The 23,624-nt window shown below is 36.4% G+C and overlaps 1 pseudogene; it reads right to left on the bottom strand.

The window, feature by feature from the left end:
- LOC137625913 (uncharacterized) overlaps positions 1–23,624 on the bottom strand; it is a 455,952-nt pseudogene that overhangs the window by 204,107 nt on the left and 228,221 nt on the right.

The raw sequence follows: 23,624 nt of genomic DNA, 5'->3' as shown, positions 1-23,624 counted from the left end.
GTGAACTTGGCTTTGGAAATGAGAGAGAGAGAGAGAGAGAGAGAGAGAGAGAGAGAGAGAGAGAGAGAGAGAGAGAGAGAGAGAGAGAGAGAGAGAGTAGGCTGTTTTCTAGTATTTGGAAACTAGAATAAAATTGTATCATAATATCATGTAACCTTAAATGGAATACTTGAGCCTCTAAAGAAAAATTTCTGAATGACTCTTCAATCAACTTAGTCTTTGGATGAGAATTTTTGGTGAAGTAGTGGACTATCAATGGCTAATGATGATAGTAAGTGGTGAGACTTCATTTTATTTCAGCCCTTTCAGTTGATTCAAGGCATGTCCTCAGCTTTTTGAGTTGATATACCTGATCTTCTGCTATGGCCACCATCCAAGCTGGCTCCTAGCTTTATAGTGGTCCAATACAGGATGCACTTTGTGAAGACAAGGATTTTTATCCCCGAGTCTTTGGAAAAGTACCCAAGCATCGTGCTGTTGATTGGGAAGGCAGTGGCGTGAAGGGCACATTACTCAGTATACCAGTAGGTTAACTGGGTTTTGAAGAGGAGGGATGCTTTGGTTTCCTAACTCAAAATAACGGTCCAGTGGTTATACGTATGCAGATAGCCACATCTCTCCGTCTGAGGAGCTTCCTGCAGTTGGCGGTAGGGAAGGGAATAATGCGTTGGGGGACTCTCTTATCCATCACACAGTTTCTTTCAATGACTCTGGCTCTTTAAAGTTTCTGTAACCAAAGCTTTGGGTGTCATCATGCCTGCAGGGTTAGGATAGGAGGCCCAGCTCTACAAGAATGCTATGCAAACTTCTCTGTCCTCAATCTGGACCTCATCCTCTTGAAGGGATCCATGTGTGCACAGTTATTCGAGGCCTCCAACCTGGCAGGTCAGTGAGGTAAAGGGGGAAACTAATGTCCGCATTCCCCCCTCTCTTGTTACTACGATTAGGGGAATATGTGTCATGCATTGAGCATCTTGCTAGAACATGGCTGGGTATGGAGTTGTAAGTTTTATTTGGGACAGGTACACGACCAGGTCACTTTTTCTGGATCAGAAGAAGAAATGTAAAATGACCAGCTCTTCTGTTTCCTCTCCCATTTCCTGTACTTGGTGATAGGCTTTGGTACCGCTTCAAGCTGGATCTGACATTGATCCTAGCAGGTAAATTTGAGAGCACCATTCTTAGACAATACTAGATATGTAAGAAATAGTTTTTCCCATTCCACCTTGATGTGACAGAAGTTGGTGGGATGAATAACTTTCCCTTGGTCATCATGGGCCGGTTATTTTATTTCCTGATTTCTTTATCTACCAAGTACCAGGTACCAACCAAATACTGGCCAGGCACTATCTGCCTATTCATCCTATTGAGGGGCTGATAGGAGGTTGTTAGTCATTTCCTTGCTCCTGTACAGGACCAATGAGACTGGTATTTCTAGGGAAGTAAAAGAACCAACCTGTGGAGTTTCAGGAGGACTTCCTACCTACTAATAAGTTAGCCTCCCTATTTTAAAGGACGTAAGGTTTGTAAATGCGTAGGAACAATTAAAATTTTTCAAGTTTTATTTTTGCCAACTATACAAATCCAAGTCCTTTTAAGTTAAACTCCTCACCTCAACCACCCTGCCCCCTTCATCCTGAGCTGAAGGCCAATAGCAAGGAGTTTTTGACGGGCAGTACTTGCCTGTGTTCACCATCTGTCATTAACTACCTCTTTCAATAGCCATTCCAGAACCTCTGAGAACATTATCTCATTTAAAAGGACTCAGATTTGTATAGCTAAGTACATTAGAAATCACGTTTACAATTTGTTATATTCTTGTGGGAATCATAAGAGGAAGAGGAGGATTAAGTCATCGCGTAGATTTTGGGTGAAATAAGACCCAACCCCTGATGACATCATAGCCATTCACGTTGTCTCCCAAGTTAGCAGCGGTCACCATAAATTCCCTCACAAATTTCAAACTATACTAACTTATGTGTTGTGACCACTGTTAACACGAGAGGCAACATGATTGTTTATGACATCATCAGGGGTTGGGCTTATTTTGCTCGGAATCTCTGCGACAATTATAGTTGGAAGAAGAAGAACAAATTGCTTCTTCTTCTTAATAACTTTCTCCTCAGATTCTTCAAGCAGACAAGTCGAGGTCTAAGTTACCTTCAATGGATACCTTATTCTCAACACTGGATACAGCAGCACCCCATTTAGAGAAGTGAGCAGTGTCCACTGTCCAGGTGGAAAGATGGAGATACCCTAAGCTCTTCCGACAAAGGCCCATAGGGGTCAAACATGGGCCTGTGCACCTCTGTCCCTGCTGGCTATTGCAGCCAGGGGAACCTGGGTCTTGGACTGGGGGTCCCATGACGTGGGAGTGTGGTTTGGGGTCAAAGTCCCGACAATGAGCGGGAATCACCCTGGTGTCATTCAATAACGCACCCAAAGTATAGGCAGTGTCGTCAAGAACTCTATCTTGAGACTATGACTGGTCCTCGGGACTATTACTACTTCTGTCTTGTTGTTGTTTCTCAGAAGCATCAGAATCAGAATCGGGAGAGGAGGTGAACGAGGAAGAAGAGTTGAAAGACAAAGGGGAATAAATCATTTCTTTTGCTTACCAACTTTCTCAGGTTTTACAAGTAGAGTAGAGAATTCACTAATTGTAAAAAGCACACCAACTAATGCCAATGAAACTTTCCCAAGGGGAAAACCACACTAGTTGTCCGACAGGATCCAAAACATTGGGGGGACACACAGCGGAAGCGGCGGAGACACTCACTGGCACTCGCAACACAGACACAGGGGCTGGGATCACAAACACAGAGAGATGGAGTCACAGGCATGAGTGGCACAGGGATTACCACTGATGGTACTGGAATCCTTATTATTTCACTGGTATTACCACTAGGGTTCTGGTCACCAAAACAAAGTAGTCTTAGCTACCAGCTACTTCTAAAAGACATCAATAGCCTATCTGTAAAACCTACGGAAGACCAAACCTTTCCTAATTCATGATCTAGATATTAATCTCTGGCACTGTCTTTCAATTAGTTCGTTATGCATTTTGCATAAGATTTTTCCTAATTCTGACCATCCTTTACAATCACATCTTCCCGGACAGTACCACCTTGTTTATATAATAGGTATGCAGTTAATTCTAATAGTCGAGGCGGCTCAATACTACACAGTAGTCTAGAAATCTTATTCTAGCTTTGACCAAGTTATGGAATGATCTTCCTAATTGGATGGTTGAATTAGTAGAATTTCAAAATTTCAAATTTGCAGCAAATGTTTTCATGTTGAACGAGCAAACATGTCTCTTTATAGTTTATAGAGTATTTCAAAGATCTTTTAATGTTACTGTTCTTGAAATATTTTATCTTAATTGTTTATTACTTTTCATATAATTTATTTATTTCCTTATTTCCTTCCCTCACTGGGCTATTTCTCTTTGTTGGAGCACTGGGGTTTATAGCATCCTGGTTTTCTAGTAGGGTTGTAACTTAGCTTTTAATAGTAATAATAATAATAGCTCACCCATCAACAAGGAAATTAAAATTTCTGATTGTAAAATATTTCTCAGTACATAATATGTGATTTTCTAACTACATACATCTGCAAAAAAGAGTTTCCAGCCCACGTAGTGCAACAATCACCTATCATTCGACAAAATCTAAAAAACTAGGATGTAGCTCCACATTCTCTTTGCTCCTGAGGCATACTTCCTGGCCCTAAACCAGGGGCATATATGTAGAAGCTTCAACAAACAGTAAAGTCAATAAGGAGCACAAAATGCTAAACAGTCTCTGGCAGTTCATGGACCTGCCAGAATAACACTGAAGATGACTTAACCTACCCACTCCTCAACAAAAACACCCACGGGGATGCCATGATCTACATTAAGTTAGTTGCAAATAATTACAAACAATTATGCTCCAACACCCACACACACTTGTTTCATTCCATTATTAGCATGAAGCCTCATCATCATGCATTCAAAGTAAAAGGTATGACAAAGATTAAACAGCATTTTATAGGACGCAATAGTAAGACCGTACTCATTGCATTTGAAGAATGGAAAGTCTGATAGGTGAGTTAACAATTTCTACGGATGTTCCAGCTCCGCTGAAGACATTCCCCATTATAAAGGACAAAAGGTTTATATAGGTGTATGAACAAACAGTAATTACCAGAAAGTATACAACTGGGGGTCCAAAGTTTTCCCACAAAGAACCTTTTAGTAGGTAATAGAATAATAAAAGAACTTGAAAACTTCATAACTAATCTGTTGCAGCTGAATGTCCTACATTTGGTCATTGCCATTTACAAATCCTATACAGAACCAATGAAACAGGTTTTTTCATGGAAGTAAAAGAACCAACCAGTGGAGTTCCAGGGGGACTCCCTACCCACCAATAAGTAAGTCACCCTATTTGTATTGAAGGAAAGTGGCTGTAAAAATTTTACAATACAGAATGGTATCTGAGTTAAGATTATGACTAGGTAGGTAGTAAATTCGCCAGGGCACCAGCCACCCGTTGAGATACTACCGCTAGAGAGTTACGGGGTCTTTTGACTGGCCAGACAGTAGTACATTGGATCCTTCTCTCTGGTTATGGCTCATTTTCCCTTTGCCTAACACATACACATATTCCTTCCACATCCTCTTCTGTTCTCATACACCTGACAATGCAGATTACCAAACAATTCTTCTTACTGCACTGTAATTGTTCAGTGGCCAATGATATTTGCAATAAAAAAAATCGTTTATCCCGGTCTCAGACCCTAGACCTACCCCTAGACTAAACCAGCTAACCTAACAAACCAGGGCCGGATTAAGAAGTCTCCGGGCCCTAGGCTATTCAGGTTGGCGGGGCCCCTATGAGTTACGGATTAGCAAAGCAACCCCTTCCAGCTTGGGGGTGGGGTGGGGGGTGTCGGTGTGAGCCTGTTTAAGGTCTAATTAAATACATTCTTGCTATTTAGATTAAATTTAATAGGGAAAGTACATCAAGGCAACCAAAACCATTTACCAACAGCCATTATAACTATCTTGTTAAATCATGCATTTTAAAGAGAATAAGCTCAAGACAGCATAGTATTATTAGATTAGGCTATTAAAGTAGTGACATCATGTACCTACTATATTCAGCATAACCACTACAGCAGTATCATTCCCCTTATATATCACTTACCATTATTGTTATCATTGCATCATGCATAAGACTATCAAATCATATAAACTCAAGAAAATAAAGAATTGTTAGATAAAGTAATGACTTATAACCCTACACCTATTACATTCAACTGTTATCATTCTGTTTATATCACATTTTGCCATTAAGCCTATAATAATCAGCAAATCATTCATATCAAAAATAGAAACTCAAAGTACAGTATTTAAAGATAATTAAATCTTTGCCATCATATACCCATCTCCTTAACATAATAATTCCATTTTCATTGTTATTTACCATTACGCTTATCTAATTATATGTTTAAAGAAAAGAAACAGAAGAATCCTAGGTTTCTAAAGCAATAGCATCATACACACCTTTGGTATTTAACATAACCTCTACAGTCCCTTTTTGTGATTATCATTAAATCATCCATGTACAGTTAGAATCAAAAGAACGCCGACACTCCGGGGAAATCTTTCGTCAGATGTCTCCAGTGTTCCCATGACAAAACGGACAAGGAGTTACTCTTCTTACAACTTCTACGAAATGGGCGGAGCATTCTCAAACCTTAGCGAATCAGACAGTAAAGGGCCGTCTTTGTTAGCAAAAGTATACAAATGTTACAAATCGAGTTGCCATATTTCAATTCTGTATAATTATTTGACGTCTCAACTTTTCAATACAAATGCAAAACACACGCACACACACACACACACACACACACACACACACACATATATATATATATATATATATATATATATATATATATATATATATATATATATATATATATATATATATATATACTATTATTTTTCAATTGTTACTTTTTTCGTAAGAGGGACCAAGTAGACACTTTCCAGGGAAGGGGTGGGGGTTGGGGGGTGGGTGGGGGGGGGGGTTCTCCCTCAACCCCCTGCCCCGGCCATTCCGACACTGAGCAAATAGGAAAGTCATTTCTGTTTTAGAGGTTGTGGAGACAGGCTGCTTGTAGACTCATGATACAGCCTGTAAGATATTGTATCATTGCCTGAGATTTATTTGATAGCCGTCAATGTTCTAGTAAATTTGGCTAACCTAATTCATTATTAGTTGATTTGTAAAAGATAGCATCAGTAGAATAAAATAGCTGCTGTTGTTGGAAGGTCGATAAGTAACGAAATTTAAGTATTAACTTTGCATAATAGATAATCGATGATGGATATAATAGATACTGATGTCTACAAAGCACCTTGAATATAATCAGAATTTATTATTTCGTATCGAAAATAACTTATATTGAGGAAGATGAGGACGCTATCACATTCTGGCAAAGGGTTTAAAAATTGTTTTATTGACAAATCATAGTCTCAAAACGAAATAATTTTCAAAAATTTTGTCATGAAACTATGATATACCTATTTTCCCAAAATAAATTCTCCTATAATTTTTCCTGAAAATATACAGGAATAGATGGCATAAGCACGAAATGATTCCCCATTCTAATACCCTGATTGTAAGTTATCAATGATTATATATTTGCTAGTAACGTTATTTTGAGAAATTAAACAGCTTTGAGATCAAACCAACTTCTTATCAATTTCATGCACAAAGGTCTTATAATCTTAATTCAAATACGCTTAGCTTTGTATGATAAAGTCCTTATTTACAGTGATCAAGTGCCCGAATTAGCCCAGCTATGGGGTGCTAGATGTAGGTCTCTTGACCGGGTAAATTACGCAAGGTAGATGGGCGCTTAACAAGCGAAAAATGCATTACTATCCGTGAAGCTCCTGTTCGGGTTGTTCGAGCAAAAGCTATCCATACCAGCTCCTCAGCCTATCAGGGTATTAGTTAACCCACAATTTCTACAGCCGGTGCCGTGAGTAGGAGAAAGGAAAAACCAAATATTAAAATATCTTGGAAATAAAAGTTTGATTGTCCTTTTAATCACTAACTCATACAGCTGAGGAGCGATACTCATGGATTCCTAAATATTTTCTCTCATTCTTTAGATTTTATGTCCTGAGCTTCTTCCTCTATCCCCTGATTCATTATTTAATATTTGTGTTTCTTTCTATCATTATTTATTCATTTATTTATTAAATATTATCTTTAAAATGAATGCCCTTCTGCCTCGGTGCTCGTCTTAGGGCGTCAACTTTGGTTCTTAGCTTCTCACTGTGCCTCCATAAAAGAAAACTCTCCCAAGCGGCAGCAGAAACACCTTCACTTGACCATTCCAACTTGGAACTATTTGATATTTGTGTGACACCAAGACAGGATATTCATTAGCTGGATTCCGGAATAAGGCATTTGGAGATCTGTATTTCATTTTCCTCTATCTTAGTTTTTACAATCTCCATCGAAGTAAAAGAAAATTGCATTGTGAAGCATGCTTCCATGAATAAGTGGTGCCCCTCAGATTTTTTATACAATATATATCCCATTCCTCTATCATTATTCCAGTTAACGAAAATATCTTAGTCGATTTTAAAGCAACTGGTTAAATTTTCCTACAGAGCATTTAAGGTATATAGAGGAGTATAAAATATAATGATCAAAGTATATGCAGCCGGACAAATGTTGGTATAGGGATCCTTAAGGAAGCAATTATAGATATTTTTGCCCAAAATCACCCATTATTTGGGTAAGAATTTGATTCTAACAAAATAATCCCATTATTTATATCCTCTAATAACCATCTCCAAATCTGCCATTTAGTTTCGATAATTGTCAAGTGAATAAAGCACTTGCGATAAAGATCGAATTAGCAATGTTGTGAAGATTTTACTATATATGTTAAAGATTTTAATTCAAATGGCAATGCTAATCGTTCAAGGCTAAGACAGCAGATGGTGAGATGACAAAGCTCAACAATGGGAATGTAAAATAAATGATGAATAAAGGGAAAGTGGCTTAGAGTCTAAAGACTGAAACGGCGCATACCCCTGAATCTGAATAATTTGGGAAATATTTTACAATAAAGTATCCTCACGTATTACGAAATGTTACATTCAATGAATATCTATAAACTGTAAGTAGTTTTTAGCAGTCAATCTAGAATCTGAAAAATAACGATAAACTCTTGGGAGCATAATACAATCATTTCTATTGCAAACATTGTATAATAATGACAAACAATATTTTGATATGCATAAATGTCTAAAAAGGAGTTTATGTGCTGTTACATTACTTCACTAACTAGAGTAAGCTCAAACCATTTGATCTCTCTCTCTCTCTCTCTCTCTCTCTCTCTCTCTCTCTCTCTCTCTCTCTCTCTCTCTCTCTCTCTCATTTCAATGCTTCCGCTAGCAAAAACAGCCGTTTACTGTCTTTGATTCACCAAGGTTGGAGAAGGCTCCGCCCATGTCGTAGCAGTAGTAAGAGGAGCAACTCGTTGTCTGTTTTGTCATGGGAACACTAGAGACATCTGACGAAAGATTTCCCCTGAGTGTCGGCGTTCTTTTGATTCTAACTGTACATATATCAACTTCACAGGCACTTCTTAAATAAACTAGGTTACTAAAGCATCATACACACCTTTGGTAATCAACATGACCACTACATTCCATTTTTGTGATTATAATTAAATCATGCATGTACATATATCAACTTCACAGGCACTTTTTAAATAAATTTCTTTCTGAATTTCATATTGGCAAAATCATCAATTATACTCTGAAAATCAATATTTCTTGTTAGATCAGACTCAATGGTCAACAAGGTTAGGTTAAACAATTTGTCTTGGCTCATTGTTGAGCGGAGCTGGTTTTTCACTCTTTTTAAAACAGAAATGAACGTTCTCCTTCACAGTTAGTAGCTGGAAGTGTTAGGTAAAGGCGATACACTATGTCAACATTAGGGAATGTTTCTGAGATACCTGCATTTCTCAAATGTTTCAGAGCAGCTGAGGGCGCACATTTTTCAGGTGGAGCTTTAATCTGATTCATATACCGAGAAAAATGAACTATGTCTTCAACAAATGTGACCCTTGTAGCCCTTTCCTCTGGCTGCGCCTCTAAAAATTCAAAACGTTACCAGAAAGGAGTCATATACAGAACTTTTACTATAGATTAGGTTAGTGATTTGGGCTACGAATATTTTACTAATTCATCTTCCTTGATCTCCAATTTACTTAAAAAGAAATCATACTGAAATTGCACGGGAAAGCCAGATTTTCTCCAAATCCAATACTTTTCTGGACGTCATTTGCTCCCTAGATAAATTTTCAACACCCTAAAATAGAAAAATCAGTACCTAAATAGGTGTGTAAACAGTGGTAGCACTAATAGTGAAATAGCAAATCCTTAGCATTTTGCTAAAAAATTGCATGGTTTGTAACATTTTTGCACTTTGACCTCAATAACTTCTAGAGTAATAGAGATCTGTTATTGAAATGAGAAAGACTTAAAGACAGGACAAAGTGCTTTTATAACCTACAAACGGAAGTCAGTTTGCGTTTTTAAGTTTTCTTATAGTATTTTTTTCAAAAATGCATCTTTACTGCTCCCTGCGTCTTTACTGGTCAAGTACCCCTATCAGGTACCTCCCCTAACATTTAGAGGCGAAAACAAACATTTATCCATACACATCAATGTCTATCACCAACACTTCAGTTAATTTGTTACAGTACAAGTCTAGATAATGTGTAATTACTACAGAAAATTAGTGGGAAAACACAACCGTTCTGATGTAAACAAAGGCGTGTTGAGTGTTGCCATCTATGGATAAGTTTATTTATTTTTATTTTATTTCATTATTTATTTTTGTTATGATTAATTTTCAAAAATCAATTTTACTCTCCAAACACTTGAACTTTTTAGGTAGGGACCCCTTTGCACTTGCACCATGTGCGCAGTCTTGGATGAGCCCCTGAACCACTTGGATCGCGGAGCCCCCAAATGCGCGGGGCCCTAGGCAAATGCCTAGTTTGCCTATGCGGTAATTCGGCCCTGTAACAAACCCCACTAACCTAACATAGGAGGACCCCGGTCTCAGACCCTAGACCTACCCCTAGACTAAACCAGCTAACCTAACAAACCCCCCTAACCTAACCTAGAAGGACCCCGGTCACAGACCCTAGACCTACCCCTCGACTAAACCAGCTAACCTAACAAACCCCCCTAACCTAACCTAGAAGGACCCCGGTTTCAGACCCTAGACCTACCCCTAGACTAAACCAGCTAACCTAACAAACCCCCCTAACCTAACCTAGAAGGACCCCGGTTACAGACCCTAGACCTACCCCTAGACTAAACCAGCTAACCTAACAAACCCCCCTAACCTAACCTAGAAGGACCCCGGTCACAGACCCTAGACCTACCCCTAAACTAAACCAGCTAACCTAACAAACCCCCCTAACCTAACCTAGAAGGACCCCGGTCACAGACCCTAGACCTACCCCTAAACTAAACCAGCTAACCTAACAAACCCCCCTAACCTAACCTAGAAGGACCCCGGTCTCAGACCCTAGACCTACCCCTAAACTAAACCAGCTAACCTAACAAACCCCCTAACCTAACCTAGAAGGACCCCGGTCTCAGACCCTTGACCTACCTAAACCTACCCCCTAATCAGTACCTCACGGAAAAGTAAAGGTGAATCACATTTAGCACACTTAACACTTATGGGTAATACTGAATGCTCTCTAAGAAACCTATTCACAACCTCTGAAGTACCTTTATAACTTCCATGAAATCGAGCGATCACCTCAAAATACGAATAGCGACATATATTGCACACCTGCACCGGAGGATCCATGGCAGTTAAGTAACGAGAGTGCTGAACGTATAGAGACCGGCAGGTTTCAAAATCGAAAACAAACGACAATCAGGCGTTTCTCCCACAATGAAATAGGAAAAAAACAAAATACTATCGGTTACAATAGTATAATGCACGAAAAACAGATCCTTGGGGTAAGAATGAGAGACAAAATGAATCGTCCAATATTTCCGTAAGCCTTTCCTTACGATAGTTTCTACAAAAAACTTCTTAACAATATGGCCAGGAATGAATGATAATTTGATTAAGCGTGAACATTGTCATAGACGAAAACAAATCATAAGAGAAAAAAATAGCCAACGAAAACTCTTGAAAAAAAACTCTAATTTCATTGGAATAGTGACATTACTAGCAGGAAGCCAATAATAACTCTTGGAAAGATCCCAGTAGTATTTTGATTGGAGGAGCGACATTAGTGGGAGGAGGAAATGTGCATTCAAGCAAATATTGTCACATTACGCAATGGGGAGGAGCCAAGGGTAAAATAACAGTTTCAACCATTATGGGGAAACTTGAATAAAAATATATTTGTTGCATCAGAAATAGTGTAGTTCCAACGGATTTAACATTTATTTTGACCGCAAACCATCCGATTTGGTATTTTGGTAGGAAGTTCTATTAACCATAATAATTACTTGGAACATAGATGAACAATTGTTAGTAATTATTTCTCAGCTGATCCCATCTGATGTCGTCGATGTGGGTTGATGGGTAATAATACGTTGGTATTCTAAAAAATATATTTAATGTATAAAAGACTACATTGTACTCTTCACTCTGTGACAGCTGACTCCCAAGTGCATATGGAGCGTCTTACACAATCTGACAAACCAAAACATTGCTAAACAAAAGAGCATCACTCTGAAAAGACTTAAATCCTACTCCAGTACAAAATCATAAGGAATCACATCCTATCTTTGAGGTAACCAACAAATGTTTGAATCCTAATACCAAAACAAATCATTACTCTTATGTATAAAGCATAAAATGTCTTATTCATGCAATATGATGCAATGTTGCGCAATACCTGCAACACTTGAAATAATATAGTACATTACAATAATACATAACAGTCTCCTCCCCCTTAACTTGACATTGTAAAAATATTCATAAATCTAATCTCTCAGGAGGCTTTCCTCTATTAATCCTATTAGGAAGCACTTTAACCTCATCTTGTGCTGGTACATGAATTGGTTCTGAATCTACATTGGATGTTGGACCATCTTGGTTACTATTTGACTCATTTGATCTAACTACTTCTTTAAGTTTCTCATCTCTAACATTCACATGCTCTACTGTCTTTCTGTTTAACGGCTGTAATTGATCAACATGACGTTTTACAACATTATCACCAACACGAACATCATAATGTAAATTTCCTATCTCTCTTACAATCTCTACTGGTACCCACTTCTCTGGAGTGTTGTACGATCTTACCATGACGTCAGACAAAGGTAAAAAAATGTCTTACATTAGGAAGCTTTGCTACGTGTTTATACCCTTTATCTTCTAAATCACTTTGCAAACTTGGATACAACAAATCTAACTTACACCTTATCCTCCTCCCCATCAACAAATTTGAGTGTGCCACGCCTGTTGTGCTGTGCAGCGTTGTTCTATAAGACAATAAAAATTTTGACACATGCAAAAATATATTACCTGAATTTGCTTTTCTACACTTCATATTGTGTTTAAACGTTTGGACAAATCTTTCAGCCTCTCCATTAGTAGATGGATGATATGTAGCTGAAAATGTATGCTTTATACCATTGACATTACAAAATTCTTTAAACTATTGAGAGGTAAATTGTGGACCATTATCTGTAACAATTCTTTCTGGAATACCATGCGTTGAAAAAATTTGCATTAACTCTTTTATTGTGGCGTAAGACGTTGTTGTCTTCATTGGGATAATTTCTGGCCACTTACTGTAAGCATCTACTACTAACAAAAACAAATAATTAAAAAAAGGACCTGCAAAATCTATATGCACTCTTTGCCATGGATACCTGGGTAACTCCCACGGGTGCATTCTAGCAAATTGAGGATTGTTCTGTTGCATAACACAATTCATACAATTCTTTATATAACATTCCACATCTTTATCTACACCTGGCCACCATACAAAAGTTCTCGCAATTGACTTTGATCTTACAATACCTTGGTGATCAGCATGTATTTCAGACAAATCCTTATTTCTTAGTGAATTAGGAATAACTACCCTGGAACCTCTCATCACTATTCCTTGTGTCACACTCAGTTCATACCATATATCCTTATACGGTTTACAATTTTCCTCCTTTCCACATAAGTCCCTACCTGTCATTAAACTCTCCAAAACCTTACTAAGTATTGGATCTTGCTTGGTACTGTGTGCTACATCTTTTGCAGTTAATGGTACATCATATACAGAAATTAACAGAACACTGTCATCATACTCTTCTGGAGCTTTGTCTATGGGTAATCTGGATAAAGCATCTGCATTACCCATATTTGATGTTGGACGGTATTCTATATCATAGTGGTACGCTGCTAACGTAACTGCCCAACGTTGTAGTCTTGCAGCCACCAACGTAGGTAAACTTGCTTTTGGACCCAATATTGCTAATAAAGGTTTATGATATGTAACAAGTGTGAACTTTTTCCTTCCATAAAGATACATATGGATTTTTTTAACTCCATAAACTAATGCTAAACCTTCCTTTTCTATTTAAGAGTAATTCCTTTCTGCCTTGTTCAATACTCTAGAAGTGAATGAAATTGGTTTTTCTGTTCCATCTGGCATTACATGAGATAATACTGCACCTAAACCTATGTTTGATGCATCACATACTAATTTAACTGGTAAATCCATTTGATAATGTACTAAGAATGTAGGTGATGTTATTTCCTGCTTGATTCTTTCAAAAGATTCCTGACACTCTTTTGTCCACTTCCATTCTACACCTTTATTCAACAGATTATACAATGGATGTGCAATTGTAGACAAATTCTGAATGAAATTCCCTTAAAATGTTACTAAACCTAGAAATGATTGTAATTCCTTAACATTTTCTGGCACTTTTGTTGATTGTACAGCTTTAATCTTCTCTTTAGTTTTGTGAATACCCTTGCCATTTCTTACAAAACCTAAGTATTCCACTGAATCAACTTCTAAAATACATTTGTTCTTATTTACTCTAATATTATGTTCCTTCAACTTCTTCAGAACTTTTCGCAATCTTTCTCTATGTTCTCTTGTGTCTTTACCCGCAATTAAAATATCATCTATAAAAATGAATACTCCTTGCATTCCTGAAAAAATCTTATCCATAGTTTGTTGCCATATAGCTGGAGTACTTGCAACTCCATAAGGTAATCTCTTTGGCCTAAACAAACCTAAGGATGTATTTACTGTACATAATTCTTGTGAAGTTTCATCCATGGGAAACTGTTGAAATGCTTGTCTTAAATCTAATTTAGAAAAAACACTGCATCCTGACATAGTTGTAAACATGTCTTTCGGATTTGGTAAGGGATGTTGAGCTACTTGCAGTTGTGGATTCAACGTTACTTTGTAATCTCCACATAACCTAACCTGTCCACTTTCCTTCACAATAGGAACTAATGGTGTAGCCCAATCTGAATATGTAACCTTTTCCCAAGAACCTTCACTTTCTAATCTCTTGATTTCTGTTTCATCTGCACTTTTCAATGCATACGGTACTGGTCTCGGAGCAAAAAATCTAGGAGAACTGTCAGGTTTCAAAACTAAAATTGCCTTTGCGTTCTTTACTGTACCTATTTTATCTTCAAATACGTCTTGAAACTCTGATATGATATTATCCATATACATTTCATTTTTGTTTTCATCTTGTTTACCTGCAACCCTTCTTGCGTGGTGTTGAGGTCAGGTCTTTCATGTTGAATGAAAAGAGCTTCCATTATCCTGAGACGTTTGCTGTCAAGGGCACGTCGATGTTGGTTACATTTTTCACTATATGCTCCCTTGTTATCTTGAAATAATATTTTTGGAGGCACTGCATTTTTATTGCACCCTGTTGCACGTGGCAAAATAATTTCTTAGATAGACGAACCATCGTCGTCCCAATGTAGGTGCCAGGACATGCCTGGACAGGGCATTTATATTTGTACACTACATTGGTCGTCTTCAAGTCATCCTGAATGGTAGGGACAGAGTTGTTTTTCATTAACAGGTCTCGTGTTTTTGCTGATTGGTAATAAATTATGAGGTTGATTTTGGTATCCTCTGCCGTGGCAAAAACATTGTTTTTCATTATATTTTTCATAGTCTTTTCTTCTTTGTAGTTTAAGCTCATAAGGCCTTTATAGTATTAATTTATTTTGGCTGGCGTGTTGGTATTATCAGGGCCTTCATTCTGGTACCATTTTTTTATTTCTTTCTTGATCTGCGTTTAATGTCCTTATTCGTGAAGTCATTATTCACCAGAATTTTAGTAATTCTGTCGAGTTCCTCATGGGTGCCTCTCCAAACAAAAGCCTTAATGGTGGCAGTTTTGTACCGACTAGGGCACTTGCTGTCACCATTCAGACATAGGCCAAGATTTGTTGGTTTCACGTACACCGAGGTATTAATTCTATTATTGTTTGTCTCTACCAGGACATCAAAGAAGGGGAGACGTCCTTGGAGGCTGTGCTCAAGGGTGAACCTGAGCAAGCTGTATTCCTCAAAAATGCGTCGCAGTTCTTCTATGCACTCCACATTGACTGTTTTTACGAAAGTATCATCAATGTAGCGCACATAGAGGTCTGGTTTGCTGATTTTTCGAAAAACTCTCTCCTCGACTACTCCCATATAAAAATTAGCAAAGAGGATGCCTAAAGGGGACCCCATAGCAGCACCATCTTTCTGAATATAAGTATGGCCCTTATGTGTAGTAAAAGGGGCTTTCTTGGTGCATATTTCTAATAGTGCACGGAGAGAGGCCTCGGGGACGTTGAGAGTGGGTGTATTTGTATCCCTATAAACTTGGTCCAATATGAAGTCTATTGTTTCACTCACTGGAACGTTAGTAAATAGGGATTCGACATCCATGGAGGCAATAACTCCGTCACATGTGGAATTTTTCAGTTTTTCCAGGAATTCTGCTGATGATGTCACACAATATTTATTGGGAATATAGGGTGTGAGCAAGGTTTTCAGTTTCTTTGCAAGCTGGTATGTAGGGGCAGGGCACTGGCTGATAATAAGCCTTACCTTATTGCCTTATTCTATGTTTGGGTTCCCCCAGATCCCTTAGTGTGAGGCACCTTCTATATCCACCAGAGAGTTGCTAATGCATCTTCCTGTGTATTTTGCATCTTCCAGTCTTGGATGGTCTGGGATGCATTTTAGGTATTTATCGAGGTTATTCTTAAACACATTTACGCTCACTCCTGATATGTTTCTTAGATGAGCTGGCAGCGCATTAAATAGTCGCTGCATTATCGATGCTGGTGCGTAGTGGATTAATGTCATGTGCGCCTTCCTTAGTTTTCCTGGTATAGTTTTTGGCACTATTAATCTACCTCGGCTTGCTCTTTCTGATATTTTTAGCTCCATGATGTTTTCAGTAATTCCTTCTATTTGCTTCCATGCTTGTATTATCATGTAGCATTCTCTTCTCGTTTCTAGACTGTATGGTTTTAAAAATAACAGTCTTTCCCAGTAGTCAAGGTCCTTAACTACTATTCTAGCAGTATAGGACCTTTTTACACTCTCTATTTGTGCAATATCCTTTTGGTAGTAGGGCTACCATATCACATTGCAGTACTCGAGTGTACTACGTACATAAGTTTTGTAAAGCATAATCATGTGTTCAACTTTTCTTGTTTTAAAGTGCCTGAATAACATTCCCATTTTTGCTTTACATTTAGCCAGCAGTGTTGCTATTTGGTCGTTGCATAACATATTCCTATTTAACATTACACCAAGGTCTTTAATTGCTTCCTTGTTTGTGATTGTCTCGTTATTAGGTCCCTTATATGCATATACCATACTTTCTCTGTTTTCATAATTTATTGATTCGAATTTATCGGAGTTAAATACCATCCTATTTATCTCCGCCCATTCATACATTTTGTTTAGATCTCTTTGTAGTGAGTTCCTATCTTCATCACAACTAATTTCTCTACTTATTCTTGTGTCATCGGCGAAACTTCTCACTACAGGGTTTTTAACTTCACAGTCTATGTCTGAGATCATAATAACAAACAGCAGTGCAGCTAATACCGTACCTTGTGGCACTCCAGATATTACCTGATCTTCATCTGATTTCTCGTCATTTGCAACCACTATCTGTTTTCTGTTTTGTAGGATTTCTTTTACTCATTTTTCTATCTTTCCCACAATATGTTTTCTAATTTTTTTTCTTAATATATTATGGTCTACCTTGTCAAAGGCTTTTGCAAAATCTAGATACAGTATATCACATCTGTGTCTTTTTCATTTATCATATTTTTGTATGTTTTCATAGTCTGCTATCAGTTGGGTTTGTGTACTTTTTCCAGGCACAAAACCGTGTTGACCTATATTAAACAAATTATTTTTAACCAAATGATTCATCATTTTCTTTTTTATTACCCTCTCGTACACTTTCATAATATGTGATGTTAGACTAACAGGTCTATAATTGCTTGCCTCTAGTCTTGATCCACTTTTGAAAATAGGGGTTATATAAGCTAATTTATGTTTAACATATATCTGGATCATATCTACACTTTGTCTTAGCAGTATTGCAAGCGGCTTTGCGATCGTGTGTGCAGTTTTTTTTTTTTAACAAAATCGCTGGAACTCCATCTGGTCCGGCTGCCTATCCATTTTTAATTTCTCTTATAGCCTTGACAATATCTGCTTCATTAATATCTATATCCGTTAGATATTCAACATTTTCTTCTCTCATTTCTGTTTCATTATTCTCATTCGCAATTCTTGGCGTGAACTCACTCTTATATTTATCTGCTATGTTGCATATTTCCTTTTTTTTTTTATTCGTTAACCGCCCTTCAATTCTTAGAGGGCCTATATCTAATCTCCCTTTATTCATCTTTTTTTGCATAGGAGTAAAGTACTGTTTTTTTTTTTTTTTTTTTTTTTTTTTTTAAGTGTCCTTTCTTCTAAGTCCCTTTTTTCATTTTCTTTCGATTGTATAATCTTTTGTTCTGAATTTTCTATCTTACTTTTTATTTCAATCATTTTCCACACATTTTCTTCTTTCGCAAGATTTTTCTGCCACTTTCAAATTTTCTAAAATAAGATCCTTCTGTCTCTTGGCATGCGTGTCGGTTGTTTATTGTTTTTTTCGGTACATATTTTTCAACAATTTTCTCCAGTATTTTGTACAGTATGTCCGTATTTATCTGTATATTATCACTTACGAATACATTTTTCCATTCTTTGTTCAATTCTTCATTTTGTTTCTGACCATTTTATATTCTTACTATAGAAATTATATTTTCCATATGTGTTTTTACATTTCCGTATAAGTAGCCCAGACCAAAATCACCTGAAATAGGTGGCATATGGATGGCGTTGGTGGCAGCATTAATGGTTTATATAATCTGCTTTGCTTCCCTCTTGATATCCTCTGTGGGGTTTCGGGACAAGCGTTCAAATTTTGAGGTATCAGCCAAAATCCGATCTAGTTTTTCATGGTACTCCTCTGTATTTATGAGAACAAAGCGGCAGTTTTATATGCACGGCGTACAGTGATGCCTTCTTGCATTCTAAGAGCCTTGGCAGCATCTCTCATCTCCTTTATGACGATCCCACTCCGGTGTTGGCCACGGTCTATACAGGAGAATTACAGTATTTTAAAAAGATGAGAATTTCGTTATCTGTACGTTATATACTATTCAAGTCGGTGGGCTTCCTCAGGAATTTCTTGGCTGTGGTACTAGTTATAGAATGCAGATGTTGCCGTTATTTCCATCACCCTTTTTATGGTACAGTGAACTTGAATTTGTTATCTTCAAGTAGAAAACACAGTCGTAAAGTTGTGAAATATTCTCTTGAAATAGAAAAAAAAATATTGTAGGATTTGTATTGTAGGTTTTGGCAATTTATTGTGTAATGCTTAATGGTGTATTGGGAGGGGGGGGGGTTTACCAGGCTGGTTTATCATTGGTCGAGGTAGTCGAAGAGGGAATTCTCATTTAGCCAAATTAGATAAAGGATAATAAAATATGCAACGGAAAAGAGGATTTTTATACAGTTGATTTGAAAGGAAAGCAAAGTAACACTGAGCAAAGTCATCTTTTAGAAGAGAATTGTATTTTTTCTAATATTTCACATCTCGATTTTCAAGATATTCTTTGTGGCAGATTAGCAAACATCTCATTGGTTGGTGTCGGTCTCAATATTGATTTATTTAAGAATTATATATTTATATATGTATATATATATATATATATACATATATATATATATATATATATATATATATATATATATATATATATATATATATATATATATATATATATATATATATATATATATATATATATATATATATATATATATATATATATATATATATATATATATATATATATATATATATATATATGTATATATATATATATATATATATATATATATATATATATATATATATATATATATATATATATATATATATATATATATATATGTATATATATATATATATATATATATATATATATATATATATATATATATATATACATATATATATATATATATATATATATATATATATATATATATATATATATATATATATATATATATATATATATATATGTGTGTGTGTCTGTGTGTGTGTGTGTAATGTAATTTATTGGGAGTTAAGATTTTACCCTTAAAGGCCTGCTCTTGAAGAAACAAAGGTCACTACCACATGCATGTGGAATCGTGGATAAAATTCCTTTGCAAATATTACCATAAACATATGTTAATAGGACCGTATATCCATAACATCAGCAAAGGACTGTTCAGTTCACTTTGCAAGGAATGAAGTTATTTGATTCCCTTGTGCGTTCGTGTGTCATTGGAACGACCTTGTCCGAAAAGTGGCGTCATTTTTGCCAGTCGCAATGCGCCTATAAGGGAACCTCGTAAAAAAAAGGGTCAATGTAACTGCTACCTCCAGTTCTGGTTCTGGGAATTGCCGATGGCGCTGTGGTTTTGGCATATATACACTGTATATATATATATATATATATATATATATATATATATATATATATATATATATGTATATATATATATATATATATATATATATATATATATATATATATATATATATATATATATATATATATATATATATATATGAATGTAAATATATATATATATATATATATATATATATATATATATATATATATATATATATATATATATATATATATATATATATATATATATATATATATATATACTGTACATACACACTCACACATACACACACGCACACACACAAACACACACACACGCACACACACAAACACACACACACGCACACACACAAACACACACGCATGCAACTTCTTATGCAGGCTCCCCTACTCCTGCTACCCCAGCAGTCTCCAAGGTCACCAGAGGAAGCAGCTGGGACTACAGGAACTTGGTCAGAATCGCTCGCCAAACATTCCTAATTCTAGCTTGCTCTTTTTGCCTCTCTCGCATTGATCCTTCTGGATGTATTTATTAAGGCCTTATCTCCAACTTTGGAAGGTAGTTGACCTAAAAAAAAGATTATAGTGATTACAGAAATGGGAAAATACTCATTAAACTTATATGATTGTATCAATGTGTGTCTTTGAGTTTGTTATTGCTAAAGTTTATATGGGTAATGGATATCATTTATATATAGCGCACTGGAAAAAAATCCGTAATTTTAATCGGAAATTCCTAGTAAAAATATGGGTCGACGGTATTCAGCCGTATTATTTTCTCTCTCTCTCTCTCTCTCTCTCCTCTCTCTCTCTCTCTCTCTCTCTCTCTCTCTCTCTCTCTCTCTCTCTCCAGAAATACAGGCGACCGTAATGTTTACCCTACTTTGCTATTGTGTTTTACGGGTTGGTGACCGGAATGTCACTCCTTAACGTTAATATATACGTTTTTTAAACTGTAAATTCCCAGCAACATTTATCCCAAGATTATTTTTTTTTTTTTAAATACAGCAGTATGTGCTTTGTATACTACAAGGGATATATCTGTATTACTTATTAGATTTCATTCCTCGTACGAGAAAGTCCTAAATCACTAGGATTCCCCTTCACTCCACTGTTTCCTCATTTGTACGAGTTCTTCCTACTATTTTTTTTTTTTTTAAGCCAACGCTTTGAACTAATCTTTCCCAAATTTGCACGGCGAAGGCAGGAGATCAGGGAACTCTCTCTATTTAGACGAAGGGCTGCTTTTGGACGGAGACGAGTTGAACCTTAGCTCTGGCCACGAGAACACCTGGAGAGTGACCTGTGGATGCTGATAGCGATGAAGATTCGAATTTGAGTTCAACTTCTATTGCAAAAGTTAAAACTTCTACAAGTAAGTACGAGTCACCGTCGTGCTTGTTACTTCTGATATTGGTGATTGAATATTCATCTTAAAAGATATTGAGATGGGAACGACTTCGGAGACTTTGAATTATTAGTCGAAGAAAGTGCACAGGAAGCTCGTTTAGATAAGATTGATAATTAATAAAAGGAAGCGGAGTAGTAGATTGAAAACCGATAGATTTCGTCAGAGGGAGGAACTGCTTTGAACTTTTAATTTGGTCTGTGCAATTAGTGCGATGTTTTCAGAGAGCGAAAGGATATTTGTGTTTTTTCTTTTACATAATTCTCACAGCGAGAGAGAGAGAGAGAGAGAGAGAGAGAGAGAGAGAGAGAGAGAGAGAGATAGAGAGAGAGAGAGAGAGAGAGAGAGAGAGAGAGAGAGAGAGAGAGAGAGAGAGAGAGAGAGCGGGAGCGTGCTTGAGTTTAAATTATCAATTGTTGCTTGTGTCCCACCGCTTCACATGATTATTCTTATAAAATATATATTATCTTAAAAGTCTTGTATTATATTTCATACTTAAGTATTCTTTCGACTATTTGATCGACCATTATTTATTATTCAAATTGGCAAATTATATTAGAAAAAGTCGCACACGACCAAAGATGATTTCAGTAATGTTTTGATTGCGTGTGCATATATATATATATATATATATATATATATATATATATATATATATATATATATATATATATATATATATATATATATATATATATATATATATATATATATATATATATATATATATATATATATATATATATATATATATATATATGTAAACCCACAGAAACCTTCCACAGTTAAAGTAGGTGTATGCTGGTGGTGTTTGTAAATGCTGAAACAAACGTTTAGGTCCAAAAGTTTATGTTGCATCATTTCCCATCATATAGAGCTGAGTGATAACTTTTATTCATCTTTCATCAAGCAATTCCATTATAGAATAAACTGTTTTGAACCTCTCTGAACAGAGTGTAGTCCTAATAGGACTTGAATATAGTCCATGCATATAGTTGTTAGGAGTGGACCAAGATTCCCATGTATATGTCTCTTGAAATGGGGTTCCTCAAGCGGAAATTTACGAGGACGGTTATTTGAAAAAACTCCTGACTTACGAGTTACTAGTTATTGCCTTTGCCAAAATCGAAGGTTTCACGAAAGGTATGATTTCATCACGTTTCGTCAGTTGGTTAGTTTATTCCTTTGCTTGTTTGTGGGTGAGAAAATTTACAGAAAAACTACACTACCGATTTTGGCCAAACTTTAGTCATGTTGGGTATGACCCAAGGATGAATCTGTAACATTTTGGATGAAGTACATCAAAATACGAGTACGTAACAGTTCTTCGAAATTAATTGTAATAAGTAAATGGCAAATATTTTGTTAGTTTATTTTTGTTTGTGGACATTCCGCCAAAAATTATTGAACTAATTTCGACAATACTTGGTGAAAATATGGGGTTTTACTCAAGCCCAAATCCATTAGATTTTGTGGAAGTGCGTAGTGGAGTCAAGAGCAAACTAAGACTGCTTGGCATGGCGAGGGCATACTCTCTACTGAGTGCCCCTCCAGTTTTAATTATGTAAAGATTATCCGTTGCAATTGTATCTCATGGTGAAGTTTGTTTGTTAGGAAGAGTCTGTGATTTTATTCATATATTTTTTTTAACGTATTCATAGTAAAACTGTGTTGTTTTCCTTTGGAGTAAACAAGTTAATTGCCGGTATGTATCGAGTAAGCAATCTTTAGATGACTACAGTCAAACCCAAGGTCTATAGATATAAAGTCTATAGACCTTGGTCAAACCAAACGAAAAATGCGGGTGAGAGATCGAATATATCGTATCGAAGTCTGACGATTTCTGACATTTTACCGGGAGTTTTCGGTTTAAAGAATTCCTCAAACAGAAAATGGATTAAGGTCTTAGAGGCGAGAGAGTTCCGTCAGTCATATTCGCAGATATATTCACATTTTCAGCCCCCCCGCCCCCCCCCCCTTTTTTTTTTTTTGTTGTGGTCAGTGGAAAACTATTAAGAACCTCGGAAGAATTTTGATCCTAAGTCAACCAGGGATACATCGGAAGGGCATTCATGATTTACAAGTCATTCAAAAATACATTT

The sequence above is a fragment of the Palaemon carinicauda genome, chromosome 33 (genome assembly GCF_036898095.1).
Source record: "Palaemon carinicauda isolate YSFRI2023 chromosome 33, ASM3689809v2, whole genome shotgun sequence".
Taxonomy (NCBI): Eukaryota; Metazoa; Arthropoda; class Malacostraca; order Decapoda; family Palaemonidae; genus Palaemon; species Palaemon carinicauda.
Note: the sequence above shows the minus strand (reverse complement) of the source record. Positions and strands in the feature narration are given on the sequence as shown.